A 23,540-nucleotide genomic window follows, 5' to 3' on the forward strand; every position below is an offset into this window, starting at 1 on the left:
AAGATAGTGTAAATAGTCACACATATTACAGAGTTCAATTTCAGTTAGTCACTTACAGCTGTAGATCTGGATTTGGTATATTTGAATCAACTACTAATTTACAGAACCATTACTGCTGCTGGTAGTAATAGAGGAAAAAATCCAACCTGAACCTCAGATGCCAGGATATAGTTACAAGATTAATCAATATTTTAAATTGTATGTACACATTGATTTTGCTTGAGTAGTACGTAGAGTCAATATAGAAATTATTGTTGTAACATACAAACTCTCAAAATGAGGCTTTTTGCAGCTACTTCTCATACTGAAGCTGTATTTTAAAATTCTTCAGTGTATCACCAGAAGTTTAAACAGAAAACAAAACAACTCTTTCCTTCCCCCTACCTCTTCCTTGCTCTTTAGCTACAGTTCTCAAAATATAACAGTTTTTGCCAGCTCTGCAAATTCACGTGAGTAGCACCAATATGCAGGGAGAAAGGCAAGGTACATTGCATATACAGCTATTGTTAAACAAATAACAAACATTGTTCATTTCAGCTTCATTCAAAACACAGAACATCTCACTGGCCCTTGCAAATGGAAATGAACAGAAATGAAAGGGATTTCTTTCCTTTATAATAGTTTTTGGGTTTCTGCCAGCATGCAGATTCTAGAAGTAAATGTGTGTCATAAAAATGTTACTTCACTCTTTTTTCCACCTCAGATTATCTACAGCTATTCTTTCTACAGAAATATGACTCTTGTATTTCATACTCTAAGTTCTGAGATAGGATGATTATTGTTAATGATACATAGAAAAAAGATGCTGCCCCTTACTGAAGCTCTGCGGGGCAACTTGCCCTCTTGTAAGGGATATCTACTTGGACAGTGGTGTTGAAGTACACACCCTACGTATTCTCCTCATGCTAGGATGATTTGTCTTTAGCAAAGATATCTGATTGTAAAGATATCGAAAGCTGATCACGTTTAGTCGAGTCACACCACAAGTTTGATCGGTTCACTTTTTGGTATTATCAGTCTGATTTAGTTACGAAAAAAGAAATCAGCGATTCTTTGAGAAGATTTTATTACTGTAAAGAAACATAGTGCAGTGCAAAGCTGTAGCACACATGCAGTCCATCTACTGTTTATAGAAACCCTATCTTTGTAAGTTAGGCCAACAACTGGTAAGAGGAAGAGTGGGTACACTCAAATAGAGACCCCAGAAGAAGCAATTAAACTGTCAGCCCAGACCTTGGAGAACTAGGTTCATGCCTCAACTTCACCACAAGCTTCTGTATGGTAGGAAAATCACTTAGCCTTACAAAAGAGAGACTTAGCGAAGAGAAACATTTGAAACCTTCAGATGGCACCCTGGACAATCCTCTCCACCCCTTCTCTGGCCCCCTCCCACAGCCACATAATCCAGTGGCTCAGAATGCTAAGCCAAGAGCAGGGAGATGTGGAGTCCAGTTCTTACTGATAAAAACATTTCTATATTTTGTATTAGTCATATGAGAGAGAAATTGCAACCCACACCTAATCAATTAGCTAGTCTCATACTCCTTTTACCCCCCTTCTCCCCAACAATGAAACATTTTCAATAGGAGAAATTGATAGTTCCCCAAAGTCGAACAATTTCGATCTTTGTAGCTAAGTCAGTCTCATGGGAGTTGAGGTTTTGAATCCTCTCCAGCAAAGAAGTTAAATCTCTCTTGCTATCTACAAACACTGAACTGTAAGAATGGGGAAGAGGACTCTTTCACCACCACTTCCTCTCTCTTTTTTTGTCCTCTTCCAGCAGCAACGTAAGTGAAAAGTAAAAACCACACTCCCTTGGCTGAGGAAGGACAGAGGACAAGCAGAAGAGGAGGAGAAGCTCCAGGCAAACATCCCAAATCTGAGTCCATTAAAGATTTCGGGCACAACACTTGCCCGCGTGCTTCTTGATGCTACTTGTGAACAGCTCACTTCTGCATCTACTTATGGGACTTTTGTTGCCGTTAGAAGGGCCTAACTTACATGTGCCTCATGCAGGGTTATACACATCTAACATTGCTGGTGTTCATTGTAGGCATTCGGCATCTAAACCAAGGCAATACATCATCTTACTTCAAAGCACTTAATATTCTGCTGGTGCTAATGCTTTCTGATTAGAGTTCCAATCTCTACTGACCTTCTACAACATCCATAGAGAGTGTCACATCTTGTTACGTGTTACTGTATTAGCGTCATACTAATGCTGTACACAGAAACACATTTACCCTGGTTTCAATGGGGATAGAGTTAATTTCTTCCTAGCAGTAGTCAAAGGACTTTTCAGCTTCTCATACCGGCCTGCCAAGGAGCAGGTGGGGGCACCCAAGAAACTGGGAGGGGACACAGCCTTGGCCCTCGGTGGTGAGCAATTGTGCTGTGCATCACCTGGTTTGTATATTCTTTTATTATTCTCTTTGTTTTCTGTCCTATTAAATTGCTTTTGTCTCAACCCATGAGTTTTAACTTTTTCTATTCAATTCTCTCCCTCATCCCACTGTGGGGGGGTAGAGGGGGAGTGAGCAAATGCTGTGTGGTTGTTTTAGCTGCCTGCCGGGTTAAACTGCAAAAATATCAAAGACTATGAGTATTTAGACACTATAGTAATGCAGGGCACAAATTCTTTATAAGGAGCAAAAATGGAAAACAGGGCAAACTACACCTTCAAGATCTTATCTAGCACAAAGTTCATTTGTGCAAACAGTCTGACTCACATGTACTTTGACCAACACTTTAGAGATACTTATTCTGGAAAAGACACTTGGTCAAAACAAAATCAGTACCAGAAACCAACTTGTTTTGTAGCATGACCTGTTTTTATGCACAGCTAGGTTATTTGGAGTTTCTCTCCTCTCTCTTACCAAGACAACACAGACAACGACGATAAACTTTGGCCCGTGCTCCTAGACCACATCTGAACTGTGCTTGCAGTAACTCAGGGGGAGGCTTCAAAACCATCTGCATGAGCATGAGGGAACAGGTCACCTGGCCACAGCTCTTCCCTTGTCATGTACCTTATGATAGCCTTATGGAGCCAGGGGAGTCACTTACACAAAAGCATACTCCACTGGAAATTTAAGCTGGATTTAAGTTGCTCTGCACTGCTGAAGCAGCACAAAGCTTCCTTTAGAGATTTGCGAACTTAGCTTCTTATTGTTACACCTCAGCTTTCAATAAATTCTCCTCTAGGGAACATATGCTTTCCTTCTACAGTTTCTATTGTTTAGATAATCTTTTGCTATCTATGCCACGCTATTTATTAGCATCTTGCCCCCCCCCTTTCTCTTATTACATTAGCAAATGCATCTCACACAATAAGGTGAAAAGAGCAAGTAACTCACCGTGAGTAGCACACACAGAGCACAAACCCGCACTTCTCAGGAGGACCCTTTATGCTCTCTGGCCCATTAAGGAACGAATCCTCATAAGCACTTGGGCATGAAGGCCAGCTGGTACCACTTAGTCCCTACTTAAATCCTATACCCAGGGGCTGTAGAGACCTCATACATATTGGGGGAATTTCTAACAGTACTTGGTTTTGTACTTTTAATTCAGTTCAATGGTAATCTAGCAGATACAGACTAAGGATAAAGTACAAAATGCACAAAGCAAAAACTGTACAAAGTTCTCTTTGTGTTTTTACTCTTCTCCCCTCCAAAAATAATAAATGCTCATTATCATTTATTATCTGTAGTATCACAGCACTAACAATTAATTGGAAAGGACTGCTTCTTCATGTAATCCTGGGTTTGGGTCTTTTTGTTTTTAAACCAATAACTGTTAAGATGGCAAGGTACTTCTTACAGGAGCTCTTTAACGTTGATGTAATTTTTATTCTTCCTTTTATTTGACTCCTGCAGTTGTTTTTCTTTTTACCTTATTAAAATTTTTCCTTGCTTTTATTTTAAATCAAATGCTAGCTTTTACTTTATGACATTGAGGTGTTTTGATTCAATCCTCAACTGGTATAAATTGACAGGATTCCATAACTTTATGGGTTTTTCTCTATGTTTAGCTCCACTATCTGTGCCTTTGTGTGTTACACTCCAGACAAAAATAAACTAGTGCACTAGGTTCACCTTATCAGACAAATAAATTGTCAATGTCGTGATTTATCCTGAATAGCAGATGTTTTCTAAAAGAAGTTTTCTTTAAAATGAGGGGGTTAAAAATGACCTAATATACTGCAGCAAAATACTGAAGGCAATCAGTAGGACTGTTATTATTTCTTGAGATGGATAGAAATCTGCTATTTTCTACCTTCCCTTCCAATATCCCGAAAAATAATGATGTGATTTAAGAACATAAAGCTTGCAGCTCAATTGTGGCAATTTATGTTCCTGTAAACTTGATGTAAGCCTGAGCAGCCCAATTTTTTTACTGCATATTGTAAAGGATGGTGTCTGAAAGGTCAGAGCAATTTCCACAATTTTACTTCCAAATTTTTTTCTTAAGTTTTTCCCAGGAAAGTGTGGAGGTTTACCTCTGACACAATCTACTTCTCCCAAAACTTGAACTGTATAAAAAGAATGGAAGGACTGCTCAATGAATGGGTTCTTTTCTGGGTAATATGATTGAAAGACAAACCTCACATCATAAGGAGGTATAATGTACCCATAAACGCATTTCAATTCCAAAGTGGGAATGGTAAGCAACCTCTTGCTCTAACCTTTTCTCTCTCTTCACTGAATGTAATGTTTTCAGATTCTGTTGAGGAGTGTGTCTAATTCATTTTTCCGGCTTAGCGAGACTCGCCCCGAGTCATTTCCTATTTTCTCTCTTGCTGTGAGTGGAGTCACATTCCCAGTGAGAAGTCAGCTCAGTTCCAGTGATTATCTCTGCTGCGTGAGCATGCCCGGACCCGAGCAATGGCCTGAGAGGATGCCTGCTCATGCTGAGAACATAGTTTAACAGTATGTTAATAAACACACAGGGAATGTGTTATGCAAACAGAGGCACATGGCCCCAAGGCAGATCCCTTCGCCCCCAGAGATGCAAAAAGAGTAATACGTTTTGGGGAAACAAGGGAGTAGTACTACATTTAAGAAGCAGCCTCATCATAAATGTGTCTAGATTTGCAGTGGGGAGAGTTAACGGGAAGACACACTGTCTATCATTTTCTTTTGCCCTTCCTTTGAAGATCATTAGAGTTAGCATTAAGAGGAGTTATATGGATTAAAGACAGCTAGGTCTCTTCTCACTTCTTGATGAAACAGTTATCATTACCTTCAACTGGCTATTAATTAAATTCCACCAAAGTCCTTAAAAAGTAGTTGGTTTTAACCTTAAAACTTCACTGTTTGCCTGTAAGGTACCTTCCACTTACAGGGTAATATTAAAATGGAGCCTTCCAGTCACTGTGCTTAAAAATCTTTTGTACAATCCATTTTTTTTTTCTAATCTGAACTATAACAAAGGATCAGTGCCTTCATAAACCCTCTACATCCACACCCCAGAACCCAACACTAAATGTAGAAACTGGCTCAGGTTCTTCAACAAGCTAAAATGTCACCACTCTCCTCTTTTCTGCATCTGTCCTCATCCCCATGCCAATTTTACACTCCAGCCACACAGAGATATAGAAGAGATTAGAAAGTCTCACATTTTAATATGTCAGTACAATACAGAAAAATGTTAATCTTAAAGACACTAGGAAAAAAGAAAAAAAATGCAGGAGTGATAAGAAATATTTATTCACTAATTGCAGTACGTTTCAAACTCAGAAAGAAAAAGCATAGGAAGACTCAATACTTACACATACTCTCCTCATTCTTCTGTTTTCATTAACATTTGTATAATTAATTAGAGTCCTCAGGGAGAAAATAACCAACATTTTATACACTCCTTTAGTTCTGAAAAGCAATCAAGATCTATAATAGCCTCTCAGTTCTGAAGTTTGATGTAAGCTTGTATGAGTGAGGGAGCCGTAGTTGTTTTCGCTCTTTACAAAAAAATAGGAAGCTAGAAAAAATAATAATAGGTGGCTTTTGGGACTAATGACATTTTAAAAATAATAATTCTATGTCCCAGTAGCAAATAATACATTAAGGAGCCTAGGATAAATTAAGCAACTTGTATTTTTCAGTCTAGAACTCTATCATTTACAAGCAAGTCAATTTGTATCAAATACAACAAATAATCCCATAGCATTCTAACATAATTTATAGCTCCATGAAGTAAATAGGAGGAGGAGTTTTTTCTTGCCTTCTGTTTGCTACTTTAATCAGATTCTGGGGACACAATTCTGCATGGAAGTGGTTGTAAATATGCCCATGCATTTCCAGCTCATGGAGGCAGTTACAATGCACATATTAAGCACAAGTTTTACAATCAAATGTGAGATGCAGAATGCTCTGATACCGATGAAGTTGCACATGTCTAAGGGTGGGATTAATCCCATCTAACTTTGGCTGGTCAGAAAACTAACTCAGGGTCCCTCTACAGCTAACAGAGACAGTTAAGTAACTCCAGTGGGGGATTCTTCCTATCTGCTTTGGACATCAATGTGAGATTCTTCCTATCTGCTTTGGACATCAATGGGCTGTCTGACACACTCCACTGACTTGCAGAGCATGCCTAAATGGGATGCTTAGACTAGACATCTAATTTTCAGACAACTAAAATTAGCAAACCTAACCTCATGCTGCAGGCTGTCTGCACTGCAGCTAAAGTCGACTGCAAGGTTGGGGTTTTTTTTATGAAAGCCTGAGCAGGGAACTGACCTGAGCTGGGGTACCATGAGGAGTTGGAGCCGCTGCAGCGGAGGTTTCACTGCGAGGTGCTTGCCAGGACACCTCCCTGGGGCACACGGCCAGCCTGCGCGGGGACAGCAGCCACAGTCCCTGTGCTGATCCAACAGCTCGGGAGAGTCAGGGTCCCCCCTCACCCCTTGCTCCCAGCTGATTCAGCAAGATCCTTCTCACTGTTCCCTCTGCTGAGACAGCATGCTGAACTAACCCAGGCCAAAAAAAAAAAAAAAAAAAAAAAAAAAGGCATAGGGAAGGAAGAGGAAGAGGGAGGAATCATTTTTTCAATTGTGCTTACTAGGGAATTGAGGCAGGAGAAGACCCAGCACGAGGAGGGCATGGGACCCAGGGGCAGAAGTAAAGGAAAGAAAAGAAAAGCGGGAAGGGGTGAAGGAGCTCCTTGGCAGCACTCAGCCATTCAGCTCGTTTGGCTGCATGGTGTGAGCAAACCCGAGTTCTCTGCTACCCTGCAAAACCCACTACTGGTATCAAGATGACCTGGTTCAAAGGTAAACTGAAGTAAGTCTAAACAAAATGCAACTATTCCTAGGCAGTATAGATAGATACCAAGAAGACAGGTTTGCTCTAGAGCGTACTGCTCTAACCCCACCTTTTCTCTTGGCAGTGCCAATTCACTGAGTAGCCAATTCACAGATCTGCCTTAGGAATGGGCTGGGGAGGGCAGGTCAAGCAAGATAAAGCTGTATTGAGCCCCATGTATTGCAATGCACACGGTATAGCTCTGAGGATGGAACTCAGGATGTTCATCTCTTGAAGATGGGAAGGAAAATAGCTAGGCCTTGCAGCATGTAGCCAGCTAATTATCAAATCCCAGTTTATTCAACCTCCATGGACTACCAGTAGCTAGGGACTATGGAAAGGAATGCCCTTCATGAACTGTGTATACAAGAAAGCAATGTGACAGATAGATAAATCTAGATACTTGAGCAAAATATGTTTGCTGCCTGCAGGGCACAGTGACAAGGAGAAAATTATAGTCTGTATTGGGTTTTGCTGGAACATAAAATGCACAGATTTTATGCCCTCATGCTCCAGTTTGCTCTGCTTGACTGACAAGGTGCACAGATGCATTGGTACCAATTTACACATCTTTTTGCACAGAGGGATCCAAGGCTGCATGGCACATGTTTCCTACCGAGCCACTTCCCAACTACACCTGCAGTGCTGTAGCCCAGCTAGCAATCACTGACTGACGCTAAAAGGCTGGTCTGTGATTATTCCTTCCCCTTCATTGACACACTGACATTTGCAGCAGTAACCATTACCTAGCATTGTACAAAACCACGGTGCAAAAGGTTAGGTATACTGCACTGCTGGTACAATTTACATCCAGCCTTTGAAACCTCCCCTCCTTCCTCTGATTTGAGGTAGAAAACAGGGCATTACAGTGCTGGGTGGACAAAAGCTGAGAGTCTGTTATAAGCCGCAGGGAAGTCAGAGCATCACACTTTACCACCTTAGCAAAGCGGTAGTTAGTCAAAATATTGATGGTAATAATAATGAACAGAAAAACTGCTAAGCAATCCCCCTTTCACTATCCTGATCCCGGGAGCTCACATTGCTCCTGGTATGAGCCAGCTGGGCAGCTGGGGAGGCTTGGCCTCACTGGAGGCTGTATCGCATGACCTCCCTCAGCATTGCTGCTCTGGACCCACTGCCTCCTGCCCCATAACCAGACCTTGGGGGGACAGTGTGGGGCAGTAGCTCAAAAACAGCCAAGGGCAAATTCTTCAGTGACTGGTAATGGGGCTCTTACGGCCCCCAAAAGCTCCTGCCCATAGACCTCTCCAAACCTCGGGTAGCCTGAGGCAGGGAACATTGCGCCCCATTGTAAGTGCTCCTTCCTGCTGTGTGGTACGTTTGTCCGTACTGTCTAGGGCAATCCGTGTGGGAACCAGCGTGTGGGTTATTCTCTGGCACTGCTGCCAAGTTCTGTGTAGCTCGAATGACATTTTTCAAGGATGCTAGAGAGTGAGCAGAACAAGCGCTTTTTTTGGTTTGACCTGTCTCCTTGTCTAGTAATAATATATTAGTGATTATACATGACACTTACATAACATCCTCCATCTGAACTGCTTCACTACCCTGCGGGGAAAAAAAAGGAATAGCCTCTGTCCCTTCATTACTGAGGGGAAAGTAAGGCAATGTAAGGAAAGACGTGCTGACTGTGGTGACAGAGCGTAGCTCATGAGAACACCCAGCGACAGGAACCAGAGCCAGTCCTGAGCCTTAACTCTTTGCTTCTCCCATCCCACCTTGCATTCACAATCCTCCTCACAATCACCCTTTCCCCATCGCTTCTCTTCTTTTCCCAGTAAATTTTTCCCCAATTAACACTGTTATTAAATGTTATTAATTTATCTCATGTTTTCTTCCTCAACCACACAGTTCTCAGCTAGTATCTTCCAGAGAGTATTGCTTTCAGCAGTCCTGTTTCTCTGAGTAAACGCATCAACCCTCCATTACGTTTTCTCCACGGGGCTGGGGTACTCTTTTGCTGATGCTCAAGACAGGGAAACAAATGACTGAGGAATGTTTCTGTTTGGTAGAAGGACAGGATGACAGAAGGCCCAAGGTGCAAGTTCACCAGGCAGCCAAGAAAGCATTAGTTTCCCCACTAACACAGGTCAGTATGGGACAGATTCCCACAGCATATGACCCAAGTCCAGCTGTACAATGGTCCTTCTAAGACTATATAGTCCACGAGCCAAAGCATAAGAACATCTTAGTACAAGTCCCACTAGAATGACAGTCCAAACATGCATTAACTCGGGTGCCTGAAATCTGAATATTACTGTAGACAGCCAAATAATTGGGCTTATTACCAGCCATAGTGAAAGCTCTCAGAATTTCAGCCTTCATTTTCTTATATTGGAAAAAATAAGAATCAGGACATACGCTTTGCAGGGCTTAGAGTACATATATATTAAGATGCTGAAAACTTCCATAAATGGAATTGCCTGCTTTCCTTATTATAATTTCAGACAGAAAAAAACAAGGAATAAATTCCATTGTTTTGAACCAAGAATGATACCCCCTTTGGCAAAGAATCCTTTAAGTATAGCCTCAGATGTTGTTTGAATGTAGACAAAACTGGACTTTGGTCCAGAAAAGACTTTCTCAGGCCTTTTGCCCCTCTCAGGATAGTACACACAATGAGATTTCCGCTTGTCAAAGAAGCATGGTAGAGTTCGAGTTCTCTTGCACTCACAGCAGATCAGCCAGTGTGTTGAGCTAAGTTGTTATTTGTTTTTTATTTGCAAAGGACAGCATCTGGTACTTAATCTCCAGAGTAGAAGGAACCATTTACACAGATCTGAGATCACTTTGTGACAGGTGCCAAAGAGTCATTTCCAGAGCCTTGTGAGCTGACCATATGCTACATCTTTCCCCAGCTGGAATAAAGGCATTCAGCCATCATATAATTCATCAGCAGCATAGGATAAATAGATAAATAAGCGATAAAATGACACTATATGTATGTCTGTACATTTATGTCTCAAACAAACTATGCAAAAACCTGCATGCAATATAATTACCATGCAAAAGCTATGGTTCAGGGTTTAATTCCAGAAACATGTAAAGATCAGGTTGCATTTGTAGTTTTGCAGTGCAATGCATCAAATAAAAAAGGCATACCCCACTACCACTTCTTTGCCTTAGTCTGTGTTCAGTGTGCTGCAACTCCTACAAGGCTGAAACCATATACATAGAAAAGTCTCTACCAAGATGTGATTAAATCATGGGAGGACAATGGGAATAATTCACTGAATATTCAGTGGAAATAATAAAATCAGTAAATTATTCAATAATCAAAGGGCTTTTTCAGTCTGATGTTAACAAAGTTCATGTCCCAAAACTGAACTATCTGAAGGAGAGGAACAGAAGTCTGGATGCTAAAGTTTTATTTGTGGGAAGGATGAGTAGGACTGCACAAAAAACAGCCATGAGATTTCCCTCATCATCAATTTTGCCAAAAAATTCTAAACTGAGGTGAGGTACAGAAATTGTAGCCCGGCCTCAATTTTTCCTAAGTATCAGATGGCCCTGGAGTCTGACCTCAGCCATCCACATTCCTTAATAGAGGGGAAAAAAGATGTATCTACATGTTGCTCTCCTGGTCGTCAAAATCCCTCAGTAGTATAAGGAGTGATACCTGGGCAGCTATTTCTATTGCTTTTTCAGAGGCACTGCCTGGGATAGGAAACTTTTCTACATTTTTTAGAAGATCTGGAGAAAGAAGGGAAAGGATTTAAGGGTCTCCAGGGCAAGAAAGAAAAATCTTGCCTCTTGTGATTGATGCTACACCAATGGTATCTCATACACTTTTTAATCTCTAGCTCTAATTCCAAAGACTGAGGTAAACTGGAAGAACGCTTTGAACCATGGGTGGCCAGTGACACTGGGAGGGAGAGGATAAGGAGCGGTTCAGACTCTCCAAGCAAGCCCGCAGGAGTTTATCCAGAGACACTCCCTGCAAAAAGGCTTTTCAGGATCTGGACTGTGTAACTAACGTAAGCCTAGCACTGACGGGTTCAGCCATCATTAATTTCCAGCCACTTGGGAATGGGTGATGATTTGACAGTAAGATGTGATCTGAGAGAGGTGCTATTATAATGTGGAGAGAGCTGCTATTCTCATACTGCAGCAGAGAGCTAATACAATGGCAGAGCGGTGTGACTGTGGTGAAATTCACGGGGGAACAGACTTCTTCCCAGGGCTCAAATTATCAGCACTTTTTCATTGCTGCCTCTAGAAAGAGACATGTAATGCTGTCAGACGCTGTTGAGTTGGGAGTTTTTAAAAAGAGATGGAAGTGTATGCATTAAAGAAACCAATATTTACACAAGGACAATCCTCTCATGAAGTATAAATGCTGGAATTCTGCTGGTTACAGCCCTTATTTTGAGATTTTACATGAGGGCAGTAAACTGAAGAGGATGCAATGCTCCCTACACACTCACCATTTTGATTATCATATATGAATTTTAAAGAGGATGGGTAAAATCCAATCAAAGCTGCATTTATAGATGCTTGTACGTTATACTGCTGTCCTTGGTACACTCATTCTTAGTCCGAGCAAAATAATTCCAATTCAGGCTACAGTTCCTGAAAAGGAATGTGACTTTAATGAAATAAAAGGCTCATCATGCCAAGCCCAGGTTGAGAATAACACCCTATCCTGTTGCCATTACAGACAGAGACAGAAATATATCAAAGTCGCCTAGACACTTAAAAGAGAATGGGAAATAAAAGGGACGTGTCCAAGCAGTGCTGGTGGCAGGTGTCGGGAAGCGAACATCAGCAGGATCAAATAGGAGAGCTTTTCTCTGTTGCTTCTTGAAAGGAAATAAAAACCCCAAGACCCATAGATTTTTATTAAATACAAAGGAAAATTAGATTAAGGTAACACTAAAGGAAGAGCCTGGGGGTCCTACAGCATGGGCTTGCAGAGCTTGGCTTATTTGCCTCCCAGGACATAGTACAAAGACAGCATTTGGCATCAAGTCTTTGCTAGCATTTCCCTATGGACTGCCTGAAAGAGCTTCTGGGTGGGCTGGGAGATATGTCAAAGCAGTTCAAGGTGCATGAGGTACCTTTTATTCCCTCCACCTTGGTACAACCCTTTTGTGATGCCCCACTGAAGAAGAGCAGATATATATACCAAGGAGGTTAAGAGTTCACATCAGCTGGGCCAGATTTGACACTAAGAAGAAAGATAATCCACTATGGTGTTGAGTATGTCATTCCAGTCCCTGCTCTGGAGGAAGCTGATTTAGCTTCCGCAGTTAATGAACTAAACTAGAGCTCAGGAGAACTGGGTTCATTTCTCAGCTCTGCAGCACGTGTCCCGTCTGACTTTAGTCAAATCACTTAGGGCACATTTACATCACACGACAACCGGGCTAGTACCACTCGTAGCAGAAACCATCGGTGTGCATACAGCACTGAGCCCAGGCTAATGTGCTTGACCACGATGTGCAGTACTGTGGAGACACAGCTAACCAGCTTTCAGGACCAGAAGTGATTCATCCTCACAGCGCTAGGTGAAATTACCAGCTTGGTCCAGAGCCAGCTTGGAAATCCCTGCATTGTGCTCCACTGATCCATAGAGATATGTCTGCACTTCTCTAACAGGTGATCAAGCTGGTACCATTTATTATACTCATTAATATTGCCTAGTTGCACATCCTCCTATAAGCCCCTCTGTTCAGCTGCTTCCTAACTTTACCCAATTTAACTTGTTTGGCAGAAATTTTACTTGCCCATTATCTGTGCAGTTATTTATATCTTTTCCTGGAAAATTTCAGCCAATGCTTTTCAGTCATTTCCAAGAAAAAGGCTAATGAGAAAATACATTATCCTCTTCATGACAATTCTTTCTTTGGAATGCTCTCCTGCAACTGAGCATTAGGCAAAGACTTGAAATTTGTCTGGGGAGAGAAAGGAATGAATCAGGGTTCTGCCTTTTGCCCTATATGAAAATTAGTCCAAACGTAGCCAAGTTAAAAGCCTTTGAATAATTGCTGTTTGTGCATATCTACGATAGGCTGCTTTGATTTTAGCAGCTGAATTCCCCAAAGAGCCTTTGCAGGATATGCTGGAGATTTTCACAGCTCATGTGCTGAGGAAGCAGTGCCTGTACTACTAAGTAGAGAACAAGGGAGTGTGTTCAAGCCAAGGGTTATAGGTATGGTTTTCCGCTGTAATGACTGCTTTGATTCAGACATGAGTACTAAAAATGCAAAGGATTGTCTTTCCCGTGCTGTTGGTGCCCCTTCTGCTGGCATCCAAGCAGCATGGGGGATATAGCTGTCCCATTGGAAGATGGGGGAGAAGGAGGAGACAGGAGAAAAATCTGACACACAGTTGGTGCAGGATGCAAGTGGATATAGAAATGAAAGAAGGTACTAGGATGAATTAGGAGCAGGACTTTATGGTGAGTGGTGCAAAGGAGACCTAAACTTACATGATATCACCATGTTCATTTGATAAACGTAAAAATGATGCAAATGCTTATCCCACATATAAAAGGTTTAAATGCTGGCGTTTCCTAATGTTTGAGTGCTATTCTTCATGGGTTCAATTAAAAAACCCATTTAGTATCATTTTGCGTATGCATTCTCCCAAATTTGTCTAAAAATAAATAAACAAAAGACAACAAAACATACACAGATACAAATTTCATAATTTGGCATCTTCCTAAAACACATGCAGGTCAGCAGCAGAGTTCAAAGCTTTACTGCCAACACACAGATTTTGCCACTGAGCTAATGGAGCGGCTGTTTGCATTAATAGATTGCTGTCCTCCTCATGGACAGATGCTGAAGGGGGATGCAACACCCCATTTGGGCACATAACCATCTGCCAGAGCAGAGCAGGGATATTCAGGGATCTTGGGCTCAAGTTATCTGCTCAGATCTGTTCATAAGCTCTCCAGCTCAGGAAGGGAGTGTGCCAGCGCAGCTTAGCCACATCTACTACTACTCATAAGCTTGGTTTCTTTTCTCATTAAACCAATCAACAGAAGCCTGATCTTGCCTCTTCCTTGCCCTGTGCTCCTCAGCCAGTCACGTACCCAACAGGGTTCTCACTCCCCTCTCAACCTTCTTGCCCACTAAGTCTTCATCTCACTGGATGTGCAACCTCATGTCCCCTCTGATTTCCAGACCCAGCGCCTTGTTGCTCTTCCTGTGCTGTACCCAGCCTCCCCATTCCCAGACTATTCCCTGGCCTCTGTCACCAAGCACCATATGTGCTCTCCACGAGGCCTCCCACCTCCATCCTCCTTGCCTTGGTCTCATGACTCACCTGTTTCCTTCACTCTCCCAGTCACATCTGTCGTCCCTTCTGCCTCACCTTCTTCTCTCAGCTCCACCAGATTTGCATCCTTCCCTCCCAACCCATGCAGCTTTGTCTGCCTCCTCTATGCTCAGGTCTTCTTCACCAGCCCCAGTCCCAGTTTTTGAGCCCCAGCCTAGGCTCACATTTGCTTCTTGCCCCCCTCCCCACCACCAGCTCTCAGACTAGTTTACACAAACTACAGTTTTCGTAGCTTTGTAACACAGACAGATTTCAATGTTCTGCCAAAAAGGCGGTAGATGTCATGCCTGACACAAAGGCTATATCCCCAGTGAGTTTCAAAGCTTGAAGTCTTTGAACCCTCTAAAACTGCTTTAGCATGGTCTAAACAAAATGTTTCTAGCAAGTTCCTTTCTCCAAACCAGATGAGCCATCTCAATGGTACAACAATTTGGCCTCTTGCTAAAAGCCAATAAATAGAAATCATTGCAATGCTCAGTGACTGCAGCTAAGTGACAGACTAGGGAAAGGGTTGGTCAACCCTAAAATTGAGTAATGCCATCAAACACACATACACTAAAAGCCACTGCAGATAGAGTGGTAGAATATAAGATAAACTATACTGAAGTCAATATGAAAAACAAGCAACTAGCCTTTCAATTTAAATGCACTTTGAATGTAGGTCAGGGAGAATAGGCCACGTCAAAGTGGTCTAAATTTCACCCGTACCTCCGTGCTTTGTCATTCCTACTGACCAGCTTGAAGTTCAGACATTTATGTACAGCTAATCCATTCAGTGAATTGCAATAGTTATTTAGTTGATGTGATTCATGCAGTTCATGTAATTTATTGACCAGTCATCATTTAGCACCATCCTAAAACTACAAACAGCTGTATGTTAAAAAAAAAAACAAAACAAAACAAAAAAAAAAACCCCAAAACCCCCACAACTTCCACTGAAAGGTTGGATATAAAAATGCAGCTGAAAAATAATAATCTTGCAATTAAAAAATCTTTTCACAAAACAAAAACAATCACCAAATATGCAATTTGTTTCAAATGAGTCACTCAGATCCATTATTAATTGCACTAACTTTGGCTACTTAGTGTTTTTGATTGCTTTTGATATTGTTTATTTTATGATGGTTTAATTATTGTTGTTTATTTATTACAGTAATTGCATTTTAATTGTCTTTGGAGCAGCACCCTGACTGTCTTGGCAGGGAGGCACTAGATAAATAAAATCATTATTATTATAAACATAACCGATGGTAATAGTTTTTCACTGTGTATTGTTAGCAATGCAGAAAGAAAAAAGTATATATACATTTATTGTCTGTAAGAGAAAAACAGGAATCAGAATCCCAAGGTTATATATCCAACTCTGCCACTGATTATATCTGTGACTTTGAAAAGTCACTTAGCCTCCCTCTTATCTCCATTTATTCATCTGTGAAAGGATTATCATAACACTGTCCAATCTCCCAGGATTAGTAGGAGAATTAGCTAATGTCTTTAAAGAATTTTGATCTCCTCAAATGAAAACTGAAAAAAAAAAAGCTTTACTCTTTAGATTATTAATGATATAACACAAAAACTGGTATAATCTACTAAGCCAGAAAGAGTTACTCTAGCATTAATATTCTTTATCTATAATTGGTGCATTTATATTGTTCAGACACTTAGATATTGAATCTTTCATAGATTCATAAATAGCTACTACTAATAAAGGCAAAAATACATTGCAGAAAAAAACCCAAAAATGCCTTCCAAAATTTCCAGTCTGAAAACAATGGAGGAAGCAGTGGTTTTAGATACATATATTGTTTTGTCCTCCCTATTCCTATGTCTGAATAATTTTCTTAAAAAAAAAAGAAAATTAAAAAAAAAGAAAGAAAAAAACCCCACTTTTTCCTTAGGATGCCCAAAGACAAAAGTTGTTTCTGTGGATTCACACCATAAGAATACAAAAAAGGGGGGGAAAATGCTGCACACTACAATTCAGATAAAAGATCTAAGCTTTAAAATCAAAGCTACTTTGAAAGTTACAGAAAAAGAAAACTTTGAAATTGACAAGTCAGGTGGGAAAGGGAGGTTTAAAGCTGTTATTGAAATTTTTATAAGTTTAAAATATTCTGATTTCATTTAAACCAAATAGTATTGTTCCAGGCTCTGATTCATTATGCCAGGCTTTGACCTAATCAACAGGCTTGGGGGTTTTTTTCCAAGCACCTCGTTAGAAACTCCTAAAATTAAGTGAAAGGACCAGAAAGAAGCACAAATTTAAAGTATCCTACCCGCTTGTTCGGAATCCTGTGCCTTTTACTAACAAAAGTCCACTAGCTCTCTCCAGTTTAAGTTACCCAATCTGCTACTCTTTCTCCATATTCCGATCCAACTTCTTAAATGCATTTTTTGCTGTTGCAATTAACAGCCAGTTCAGCTAGAATACAGGAAAATCCCAAACAAAATGAATTCACCTTCACTATGACAAGGTTCTCTTGTCCTCACCGAGATTCATTTTTCTTCTCACGATAGAGGGCTGCACCCGCAGTTGTGATGCTCAGAAGTTTGTTCAGAAAACACTGACTTGTCATTCACAGCTGCGTGGTTTCAGTTATCTTCCCCCCCTTGATCTTTGCCTTGCCATGCTTCACTCGAACACATCAATACTGATGCCTGTTGACAGTCAAATTGCTGTTCATACTCCTATTAATTAAAAATTTATACAGCTGATAATTTGTTAACACTAAGAATATTGCAGCTATTATTAATGACATTTGGCTTCCTATCCTTTTCTACCCCCAGTGCCATTTGCAATGTTATTAATAACTGTAACAGGACATCATCAAGACACTTCACCAAATGAAATTCTGTTTTTAAGTAGACTGTCTTTCTTGTGGCAAAAATTACCTGAAGACTGTAAACAAGAAATTAATACTTTACACTTATAGGATACTTATTTATGTTTCATATTGGGACATCTGTATTTGGTAGATATCATCATTACAATTGATTTTGTATTGCGAGCTTAGGCACTGTAAGATCATGACAAAATTTTTAAAGAGGACTCAGAATACCTCAGGTGAGCCAGCCAAGGCTTATACGCCAGATGTGCAGAGCCCTAGGTATCAGTCACGGTCAATAAAAACTGCAGTAGCTAAGCACCTCTGAAAGTCAGACCCCAGATTATTTGAGCTAGGCATCCAAAGATCCAGGGACCCAAAATCGATGACAGTTTTCAGCAACTTGCCTGAGGTAATGGAGCAAAACCTTGGCAGAGCTAGGAGTACACCCCAGTCTCCTGCTGCTCAAATTGCTGCTGTAGCTACTGTGACTTCTTCTCTCCTAACAAGAGCCATGCTTAATGTGTCGTGCTTCTCCCACAAATCCAGTGTCAGAGCGCTCTGCACACGCAGGCAGAGGGATCTCACCTCACCTGATCCCTGCGCTTGACTCCTATTAATTTCCCACAACAGTTTAAGTGTGTTGGTACACAGGGGCAGCCAAAGGGACACGCCACGTGCCGCAGCCCAGGGTCCCACGCTCGCCATGGCTTCTGTCAGTCAGCATCCTTTCCAGGCAGCGTCCATGTCCCTCTGGACTCACCTCTCATGGAAAGATGAATTGAAAAACTCAGTTCTGCAAGAGTCTACAATTGGAACACCCACATCAGTTACCGTCACGCTTCATGCTGCCAGCACACTAATCAGTCTGTAACTGATATCTTTTTGATATCTATGAGCTGCTGAAACTTCACACTCCAAAAAAATGGACCTCCCCATCATCTAATCATCCCCCTCACCAAGACCTTCCTTCCATCTCAGTGGCTTACCAAAGTCTGCCCAGGCCTCTTCTCAGTCCATGGACACCCAAAGAGCTTTTTGCAGGGTAAGCTCAGGTATGAGTTTGCGGTACATCACCCTCCCTTCTCCACATTCTTAAACCTATGACTAATTCATTGTGGCTTATACTTTCCCTTGTTTCATAGAAGGATGAAATACTTCAGATTAGATTACAATTACCGTGGGGTAAGAATATGCATGCAAAAATGTCACCATGGAGCTGCTGAAACGCTGCAAAATCACAGCTTCACTTCCTCTGTAAAAACTTATTTGGGTGTTCATACCCACAGCTTATTTGCACAAGTTCTCAGAGAGCCCTGAGGCTTGCACCGAGAGAATCAAACCTCCCTGCTTATTATGGTGAACGGGAGTTGCATATGTTGGAGTCTCTGGGCCTCTTCTTGTCTGTGAATAGCTCCCATTAACATTTATGGGGGGTATGCATATTGAGGGAAAGAAGAGAATAGGCCCCCACAGAGAAGAGAGCAGACTCCAGCAATTCTATTCTTATCACATTGTGTGCTTTAGTCTTCACTAATCTCAGCAAAGTATCCTCATGCAAGACTTCTGAAGTGGTATTTTTTTCTTTTTATCTCCATGGAAATTGTATTTTTTTGAATAAGAAAGGTGACAAATAGTTATCTTATGCTCCAGTAAATCCACAGGGCCAAATTATCTCATTTAAATATCTATTCAACTCTCAAAACAAATATCAAAGTTGAGACTTTTCAGATACATTCTTTGCTGGAATAAGTAGGAAACTCTCCTTTGTCCCTGTTCAGGCTACTTCAGGGTCTGCTTATTCCCTCATATACACCTGTGTTCTCATGTAAGCATTTTTACCTGTCAAATGAAGGTGTCTCCCTTTGTCACAGGGCCAACAGGCTTTCACAACACGAGCACTTTCCCAAAACTTCCGTGGTGCTACCACCAACAGCACGGCTTCACCACAGGGAGCATAAGCACGGGCTGGGCAGTGATGGGATTTTCACTCTTGCCTGCTCTGAGCAAGATTAAAATGCCAGCAGCTAGTCCCTGTTAGCCCCTCTGACTGTTGTTATCACCAGGAGAGGTGAATCAGTGCTGCGCAAATGCTGGGAAATCTAAAGAAAAATGTTAGTGCCAGCAGAAGCACAGAGGCTTAACTGAAGTGCTGATAGAGAATACTTTGGACAGCAAGAACTGATAGTTGTGCTACAGAGAGAAAAAGACTTCAGAGCTTGCCTTTTATTCTTCAAAAGCACGCATGAAAATTTTCATTTAGCTAAGACTTAAATTAAAGTTTTGATTTTTAAAAGGTTTGTGGTTCTCTCTAGTCTGCAAGTAAGTAATGCTGGTGTGACTACATCAACATCAAATGTAAAAGCTAACAGTCTCTTCTCTCTACTTCACACTCACAATGATGAAAAAAAGCCTGCATGAACTAGAACGGATTTTTTCCCCTTTAATTCAGAAGTCCCACATTCCTTTCATATAATACCAACTATCAAATGGAAAAACATTTAGTGTCTCCTCAGATTAGCTGACATTTGAATTCTTACAAACTTGGGAAATGTGTAAAAGTGGAAGATTACTATTTGCTAGAAATTAGTCAGCTTCATATGAGATTACATCAGAAAGTCTCAGCACCAGAGAGCAAGCAGCGATTGACGTAGGACAAAGGACGAGCTTGGACATCAGATATTGTTCTTGTTTATCCTTCCCCAAAAATAAGAAACTGAAAAGAAGGTCCAGGAGCTTACTGAATGCAACAGAGATGCAACCTGGCAGGAAAATATCAGCTTCTCATTTGTCTGGCCCCTTGAAACAAGCCTTCATGAGAAGGTGCGGGAGGACGTTCCCTCCCAAAGAACAGCCCGGTGGAGCTCATTTTGAGCAATGAACTACAACCCAAACACACATAGTTTGGTTAGCTGGCTTATTTAATGAGAGGACATCCAAGCACACAGAAGTGTTTGTGATGACACAGGTGTTACAAGGTATTTTGGATGAAGTTAACTGCACTTCTGCTATTGGGTCATTAAATCTTATTCATTCTTCAGAGATCTGCCTACCAGCCACTGCTACGGAAACGAAAACGAAAAGCTCTTATGGCGCAGCACTACCCTCCTCAGTAGAACAGGTGATGATGCCTAAAGCTATGACTGAGCTACACAGAACTGTGTAAGTTTTGGAAGCAACATTTGGTACACAGTCTCCTCATTAGCAATATTTAGTCTCCTGACAGAGCGGAGTAATAAATATTTTTTCATTTTTTACAATGTTAAGTTTATCACAAACCACAGGACTTTAGCGATATGGATGAAAATCCATAACTGCTAGTTCCCTGATGTGTTGTCCCCTCTAGAGGACAAAAAGCCCAAATGGGGCTTTGTATCCAGTTAATAGGGACACTGCAATCAGTTAAGGACATAAACATCTTCATCAAGCAACTTCCTCCAGCCTGTGATAAACAATGACTTTGTGTCACCATAAGCTTTCTCTGTTGTCCTGGTGCTTTATTTGTTTCTCTTTTTATGAGTGCTGTCAACGGCTGCTGTAGTCTTGCAAAATAAACAGATACCCACACCCAGGGACATTCAAAATGTCTCCTCTTTCCCTTCAAGATATGGGCTTTTTCCTGACATACCACAATCCCTGTAGCCATTTTCTTTTATGAAGTTCTCACAAGCATTGTAGGTTACTGCATCTTCCAGTTTCTGGATTATGCAGCTTAGCATGCAGAGCAGAGCAAAAATGGCTTGTCAGCGTAACTGAGGAAAGATTCAGGACTTTTGTTTTCAGCAACCAAGACCTTAACCAGTAAGTGGCAAATAGAAGTTGCCATGTGGAAGGAACTGTAATTAGACCCAAAACAGACCGGTAACACTGACAGTGACAGATGCCCTTGAGATGGATAGGTGATCAATAGACAGATAGTCTAGTTCTTTTGTTTTTAAATCATTATTGATAGTACATCTTAAATTAATCCATCATTCTGTAAATCTTCAGCTCTTTTAGAACAAAAGCAGTCTGGAAGTTTAATGTATTTTTTGTTTGTTTGTTTGTTTTAACTAACACATATGCTAAACAGCAACTGAAAGGCAAGAAAAATCAAGTTCAGAACAAGCTAGTTGTACTCAAACATTTGTAATTAAACATGATAACCAATTACAGAAATACGTGGAATAGCTCATGATTCACTCTCTCACATCAGAGGTTTCCTAATCAATTTGAAATAACTAGACACTGCTATAGAAAATAAGCAAGATCACAGCATTTGCTAATGAGTCTCAAAAATGGATTTCACTGCATGAAAATGTTCATTGTCAGGAGAAAGCCTGTGTTCCCAGAATCTTTAGGGTCATTTCCATTTGCATTTGATTGGAGAAAAGTCTTCTTTGTTCTTTTCTTCCTTCTCACATCCTCTACAACTCTGCGCTTTTTTTCCCTCTCTCCCTTCAGTGAGTTGGTGTTACTGTATCAATGATGTGGTACACCAACCACTAAAAATATATCCAAATAAAACCCTTTGTGCTGAAGCAGCTAGAATCCACTTCAGTTATTACTTAATTTCTCTATGTTACACTGATTACCTTGAATATAAATTTGGAGATGTATGACTTCTGGAAAATTATATGGCAGAAGATACACCGGCAGAGCTCTAAAGCACACACCAGGGTAGTGTATTATGCCATGAATAATAGCACTTAAACATTTGTAAAACGTAAAGCTTTTCTGAGCTCTTCTCCTTCCCCTGGGACTCGAACTCTTGTTGAACAAGCTGTTCAAAGCTCACCGCTCTGATAAAAACCTACCCCAACAAAAGAGTGACAGTGACTTTTTTTTTTTTTCATTATTATTATTAAATCACCATTCAGGTTACCAGTTGCTTGCTCTTCCTGCAACAAAAAAAATCAGCTATCCATTTGACCTACTTGCCCCTAACCCAGCAATGTTCAGAGCAAGATGAGATCTGATGATAATGAACTTATCTTGAAAAAGGAATTGCAAACTATGTCCCAGACCCTGCAATCAATTATTCATGTGAGTAACTTTGAACTCAGCAGGAGTACCCACAGGCATAAACTTTCTTACAGGGGGAACAGTTGGCAGGATCAAGACCCACCTCAGGAGGAAGACACACAACACAACATATGAACCCTCTGTGACTCTTTTTATTTTATTATTTTTTTCCCCTTTTTGTCCTTGTTATTGTTCAATTTCATTTGCTTGTGCATTTCCCACTTCCAGCTGGGAGTAGAAGTGAAGATGCCAAAATACGAAGACAAAAGCTGTTGTTATGCTCAGCTGGAAGAGAAAGTACTAGAAATCTCTCAAAAAAAAAAAAAAAAAAAAAAAGGCATAGAGATTTCCAGACCAATTTTATACTCCCCAAGGGCACCATGGTAGTTCAAAGAAACTTTGTAAAACTCATAATGGAAAGCAGAGGGAGAAAGGCAAGTTAGTGGTGCATTGAAATTGTCCTGTCTAACTTCACTCAGCCTATATATATATTATCTTTCTTTTTCATCAAGAAGTCCCTATCCAGATGATGTTGTAGAGACCTCTAGATGCAGAAGGACCCGGGTCCACATGCCATGTAGCCCTAAGGCCTACCACAACAAGACAAAGGACTTTCCTTACGGTCCTCCTCCCAAAGAAATGGGGCTCAAACAGTCCTGGGCAGAGTAGAAGTCACCCCCAGAAAACTTTAAAAGAAGTGCTACCTTGTCTTGGAGCTCATCTGTCTTAGAGAGTGGATGAGATGTCTGGCTTTTGATAAGACAAAGCTTAAATGCATAAGAGCCATCTTTCTACACCTGCATCTCTTATTCTAAAACACATAAACTTGGACTTAAAAAGTAAATTACTGAGTCAGAGGAATTAATGTCTCACTTTCAGCTGAAAGCTGATAAGACAGAGGCAAAGCAAGAGAAAATTCCAAAGAAATTAAGACCTTGCAGGATGAGGTTATAAAACCTTGGAATATAAATAAAATAAGGAACAGATAACATTAGGATTGTTGGTGTTCCTGAACACTAGAAAGGGGAAGATATCTCAAGCTTGAAGCCCTTGAAGGAGACCTTGAGATTAATGGCACTGAGGGGAAGAAGGAAGAGCACCTGTG

The 23,540-nt window shown here is 40.8% G+C and overlaps 1 long non-coding RNA gene across 1 annotated transcript in view; it reads right to left on the reverse strand.

The window, feature by feature from the left end:
* Positions 1 to 18,485, reverse strand: part of LOC142600436 (uncharacterized) — a 59,046-nt gene extending 40,561 nt beyond the window's left edge. Inside the window, exons 1-2 of the long non-coding RNA XR_012833909.1 lie at positions 18,421 to 18,485; positions 17,066 to 17,294 (exon numbers count right to left, since the gene is read on the reverse strand). This is a non-coding gene — a long non-coding RNA (uncharacterized LOC142600436). The remainder of the gene's footprint in view (positions 1 to 17,065; positions 17,295 to 18,420) is intronic.
* Between the last annotated feature and the right edge of the window lie 5,055 nt (positions 18,486 to 23,540).

Source organism: Balearica regulorum, chromosome 2, assembly GCF_011004875.1.
Source record: "Balearica regulorum gibbericeps isolate bBalReg1 chromosome 2, bBalReg1.pri, whole genome shotgun sequence".
NCBI classification, from domain to species: domain Eukaryota; kingdom Metazoa; phylum Chordata; class Aves; order Gruiformes; family Gruidae; genus Balearica; species Balearica regulorum.